The 6,000-nt window shown below is 43.1% G+C and overlaps 1 pseudogene; it reads right to left on the bottom strand.

Annotated features, from left to right (window-relative positions):
- Positions 1-5,478: 5,478 nt before the first annotated feature.
- Positions 5,479-6,000, bottom strand: part of LOC147420770 (uncharacterized) — a 28,311-nt pseudogene continuing 27,789 nt past the window's right edge.

Below are 6,000 nucleotides of genomic sequence, written 5' to 3'. Positions count from 1 at the left end.
AAGGAGATGGTGAAGGAGAAGGTGGAGATGGAGCAAGAGCAGCTTCTATTGCACAATGAGAGAATGAGTAAAAATTAGGTTTAGTGGCTTTTATATGAGCTCACCCCATTCACACTTGGGCACCCATACTTAGCCAACTAACTCCTTGAATATTCCCGTTAGAGTGCGCCTGTCATCAGCGATCACCCTTACCCTGTTCCTATTGGTCCGACAAGCCCGGTACCTGACTCTAAATAATACAACGTTTATAGATCATAGGGTGTCCGTGTGCCGTGAGGGTTAACATGCCCCCCTTCCTGATGTAGATTCCGTCCTCGGAAGCTATCCAGTTGAAGCTCGTTCGTCGAGATGGGAGAGCAGTCGACATGGATGTGCGTAGCCTTCTTCAATCACTACAAAATCAAACAACATTGCCACAGTAATTGCATTCTGATATACAATTAAAAATCATATGCAATTTTAGACAGACAAATTGATTGGTAACAGAATTTTAGACAATTTGTCAACAATAAACATTAAATTGCAATATAATCAAATGCATAAACAGATGTAAAGGTAAAAAATTAAACAAGTCCGGGGTCGCTAATTTAACGGTCAAAAGGCACTAGAGCTCGACTATTAATACCATGGGTAACTTCTCAATTTTTTCTGGTCAACTAAGTTGTTTAATCGCGAGAGCCAAGTATTTGATGTTCGAGGGCTGACTAGAGGCTATACCTAGAAGACCTTGTAGTTAAGCTACGATAAAAGGAATTTCTCATGAAATCATCGCCTGACTGATTACCTTTTCTTTGACCCCCCAAAGTCTTTTCACATTGATTCAATTTTGATGTGTGTGCTTATTTTGTATGCCTTGGGTTTTTTGCTTTTCAAGGAAAAGCGCCCACAATGGGAGCCTCTAGGGCTCTAGTACCATAGGCGATACATGTGAGTGAAGTACCAATTTAAGCAGGGATTTCTCTTCCAGCTTAAAATTTTACATTGTGGCACTTTGATTTTTTGTTTGTTCATTTTCAGCATTTTAATTTTGTAACTTTGGGGGGTCATATAACACTGTTACCCTCCCCAGGCTCATCACATTAGTAAACTCCCTTTATAATACTTAAGCTAAAGGCCAATAGGGTTAAGCCCACTAGAAAGCCCTAGTACATTTCACACAATGCTGCCTAAATTGGATTAAGAACCCAAGTAACCATTGCTTATTAGGAAGGCATTCCCCATGGTATTAAGAGAAGATTTCTAATACCTAGCTTGGTCAAACTAGCTTAGTCGGACTGCTTGATTTTTAAACCTAGACAAGTGATTATGACAAAACATTACATTGAATTAAATGTTTGATACTAAGCAAATGCGTTGAATATTATGCTACCAATCACAATCAAAGCAGACAAACATGGATGCAAAAAGATAAGGGCAATGCTAATGGACATAAAACACCTGCTTGTGTTGATGGTCGCGCTTGATTTGAAGTGTGAACGAGAGAAAGGTTCCATGAAAGTTCAAATCTTATCAATAGCAACACGCTCCTGTACACACTAGGAAACAAAAGGAATACCTCCAGGAGGCACATTAGTGGGAAAAGGTACCAACACTTACTGAACACAACAAAAAACATAAGGAACCCTAACCTAATTATTTGCACTCCCCCTAAAGAGTCAAGGGAATAGGATATTGTAGAGGTTGGGGGGAAACCCTAAGGCTAAACCCCTATCCTCGTCGTCGAGATAAACAAAGTCATCATCCATGAGACCATATGTGCCATCCGTGTAGTCATGTAAATTTTCTTCTTCATCATTGGTGCCCATGTTTACTAAGAAGGTCACTAGACGCCTATAGTCATCTTGGTCAAAAGGGTAGGCTTGTGCAATGGGAGAAACGCTCTCTACTAAGTATGGATCAGACGTGGTCAAGAGACGTATCAGCCATTCTAACTCCTCAAAATTCCTCTCACATGCTAGCGTACCTATCAAATCCCATTCACATGCAAGCACTGGAAAGACCATGTGAAATATTTGTGAAACGTAACGAGGGTACCTCTCACCCAAGGCAGGAGTGGATGACTCTAGCGTACTAGCCATATCTGTACACGCAAATAGATGATGGTTAGAGTGCAAATATTACAAGGGTCGTGTTTTTTTGCATAATTTGTTTTTATGATTTGTGTGATGGCTCTTGCTCTTTTACTTTTTTATCTTGTTTTTGTGAGTATAAGGCTTTATATATACATTCCCTAAGATCGGAGATTAAGAGGTCAGGGAGAAAGGTTGAGAGGGAAGCAAGTGAATGATGGATGTCCACAAACACTCCCCCCTTCCTTGGGTAGATCATACCATTTGAAATGAGCTTGTCACCCTTTGAAACCAATTGTTCCAGTTGGTAATAGGTGAGGATTTTTGCCAGTAGTTTTCTATTACCCTAGGTGCCTCGTCAAGTTGCAAGGGTGGTAAGGTACTCTCCCAGGATCGAACTTGAAGTGGTTCATCAGGTGATTCTTGAACACTGGGAGGTGTGGATTCTTTTGTAGCTTCATTGAGGTCCATTACTATAGATGGAGGCTGTGTAGAAGCTTTTACCTCTATGGATGTATTACATGAGGAGCTAGAAGCTTCATGGAACCCCCCCCCTTCCTGAGCTAGGTGGAATAAATTGGGTTTGCCTTGGAGCCCAAACTAGCTTTGGACTAGGTGTGTAGCATTCTGTGATCTTTCCCTTCCCACGGTCTGCCATTGGCTTTAGCGTTACACTGTTTGACTCATATGGGTTTATTGTCGATAGGGAAGGACACATCTTACGTTTAGGTACCCAAATTTTCTCATTTCCATCATAGTATCCTTGGGCTTTTAATAGTCGTTTAGGAATCCAGCGCCACGTTTTCTTACATTTCTTGGAGCGAGTGGGACGTTTCTTACGAGGCTTCCGTTTTTTAGCATCAGCCATGGTTACTAAAGAAGCTTTAGGGACCCACTTGTATGCTTTCTTTGTTATAATAGGATGGTTCTTGTGTGTCTCAAGCTTTCTTTCAACTACATCAGTTGAAGATCTAGAGAGTTGGGCTATGGGGACGTATGGTTCAACCTCCTGGACATGCAATGTCTTGTGTTTTATTTCCTTAGGCAATATCTCAGGGACTATGGCTTGAGTGGTAGGGATAAAAGTTGGTTTTTGCGTTGTGACACCCCCAATCCCCCAATCAATAGTGCATTTGGTGGCTATCATCCACGTGCGTCCTAGGTTTATATTACCCTCCATAGTTCCAGTAGGCATGACCAAAAAGTCTTGAGCTAAAATTCCATTGTCATAACTGACAGAAGTGTGCCAGATTCCAAAAACCGTAGTTTTTTTCTTGTTGACACCCTTGACTTGGATAATACTCTCAGATAGAGGTGGCTTCCCTAACTGACACCACACCCCATAGGATAGCAGATTATATTTAGCACCCGTGTCCAATAAGGCGTTATATAGCACTTTTCCATAGGCGCTATTTAACTCAATTGGCTATCGTAGAGGTGTGTCAGAGTCCAACCAATCCTCTTCGATTTCCACGTGGAATGCATTTGTGACTCCAAGGTTAGCCTCTCGTTTTTGTCTTATACGTTGTTTTCGCTCCTTAGCCTCAGCTTGAGCTTGTATCTTCTTTAACTCGGTTTGTGCTTTGGCGGCCTTCTTTTGATGAATGGCCCATAGTTCTTCTTGGCTTAAAGGATCATAATATCTTTTGAATTTACTCCCATTGAGGAATCCAATGGTTTCAACTCCATCAAGAGTTTCCACACGAAGGGTACCTTGTGGGGTAATTTCACATACTCTATATGGTCCTTTACCAGCATATTTCAACTTTTTCTTCTCTTTACGTACTCCATACATAAGGACTTTATCACCAACTTTGATGTCCTTGTCCTTCACATGGCAATCAAACCACTTCTTTCTCCTATCCTTTTCCACAAGAGAATTTTGTGTAAAGAATGAGGATGCAAGAGAGCTACACAAGACAAGCACAAAGCACACAGAGATGGAAAGCTTCTTCTTCTTCTTCACCGAAAAGAGAGTACAAAATGACTAAGTGCTAAAGCTGAAAAGTAGCACATATGTACATGCGGTCACTAAGTGTGAACTTGCTAGAAGCGTACTAGGCTGGCACTATAAGTGTAGTCCAGCTGTAGAATCACTGGCAGAGATCCTCCGTGTCGGTCACCTAACGCGCCAGTGAGTAAATGCCGTAAGCGGCCAAGACCCGTAGTGGATGCCAGCTCAAGGTGTAGAGCTCGACATCTCAACACTCCCCCTCGAGCTCTGCATGTCGCAGAGTCCAAGCATAGTCCGGAAACGTCGAAGCTTCTCAGCTTCGAGGGCCTTGGTAAAGATATCCGCTATCTGCTCCTCTGTGCTGACGTAGACCAAGTCGATGTCGCCCGCCAACACTCGCTCTCGAACGTAGTGGTAATGGACCTCTATGTGTTTGGTCCTGGCATGGAACACTGGGTTCCTAGCCAATTGCATGCTGCTGAGGTTGTCACAATGGATGAAAATCTGCTGGTCCACCTGCACTCCCAAGTCCTCAAGTAATGTGCGTAGCCAAGCTACCTCGCACGCCGCAACTGCTGCACCTCTGTACTCGGCCTCTGTGCTCGATAAAGCAACCGTAGGCTGCTTTTTGCTGCTCCAAGTAACAGCAGCACTCCCAAAAGAGAACATGAAGCCACTCGTAGATCTCCTATCAACAATGCTACCTGCCCAATCTGCATCTGTATACCCATACAATGCTAATGGTGCATCTGCTGCATAGAACAATGCGTAGTCAAGAGTACCTTGCACATACCTAAGTGTGCGTCGTACTCCATCCAAATGTGGCTTCCTCGGAAGCTGCATGAACTGACTCTCCAAGCCTACTGTGTAGCTCAAGTCTGGCCTTGTGATAGTCAAGTAGATTAGACTACCCACAATCTTCCTGTACATGTTGACATCCTCAACAACATCACCCTTCTTTGCACTCAGCTTTGCATTCACATCCAAGGGAATAGAAATCTTTGTACATAGATCAATATTTCAAAACAAACCCATTAGCCATTTAAGGCACCTCACAGGAGGATTTGAAATTATAACCAAATTGTTTTACAGAGTGAATACGTATCATCCACGACTTAAAACATTAGAACATCGACTCAAAAGTTTCCATCAAAACATGACAAGAACCATATGCTACAAATCCCTCAATTCTCACACTCATCGTCGATGTAGACATTCCGTCTCCGACGTGTCTCACAGATTTTAGAATCGTATCGCATGTCCGCTTCCATGCTCTGAGCCATCTCCTCTGCGTAGACCGGCATGGAACTTCCAATCAACAAGAAAATGCATCGTCAAGACAAAATACTAAACAAGACATAGAATCAATATCCATAAACACTAAATGCCAATGTTGACATCAAAAGGATAAAAAAACATAAGCAATGTCAATGGCATAGTAAGACGTGGGCCTCACTAGTCATCAAAGGGATTGACACGCGATGGCATATCACCCTCATCATCAATATCTAAGGAGGTGGAGGGGTCCTCTCTGCTTCTTTTTCTACGACGGAGCAATGGTAGCACATATCCTGAAATCAATGGCTCATCAATGTCGAGCGCAACACATGTCCGTCCTGATCCCACACAAGCTGCCAGTGTAGGGGCTGTACCACATCCAAGCTCCAAGTAAATACCTCCACGCCGACAAAGGAGCTCCACAAATCATGCAACAAAAGGAGCCGACACATGTCCGTCCTGATCCCACACAAGCTGCCAGTGTAGGGGCTGTACCACATCCAAGCTCCAAGTAAATACCTCCACGCCGACAAAGGAGCTCCACAAATCATGCAACAAAAGAATGGCTCCGCTGCAATCCACCTCGCAATGGCTCGCCTGATGATGATCTATCATGAGAGAGCTCCGGAACATGATGCATCATAAAAGAATCCGATGACTACATGCCAAGGCGAGAAAATAGAATAGTGCTCTCTGCTA

Source organism: Adiantum capillus-veneris, chromosome 28 (assembly GCF_014529385.1).
Source record: "Adiantum capillus-veneris isolate H3 chromosome 28, ASM1452938v2, whole genome shotgun sequence".
Taxonomy (NCBI): Eukaryota; Viridiplantae; Streptophyta; class Polypodiopsida; order Polypodiales; family Pteridaceae; genus Adiantum; species Adiantum capillus-veneris.
The sequence above is the reverse complement of the archived record's forward strand: the minus strand, read 5'-3'. Positions and strand labels throughout refer to the sequence as shown.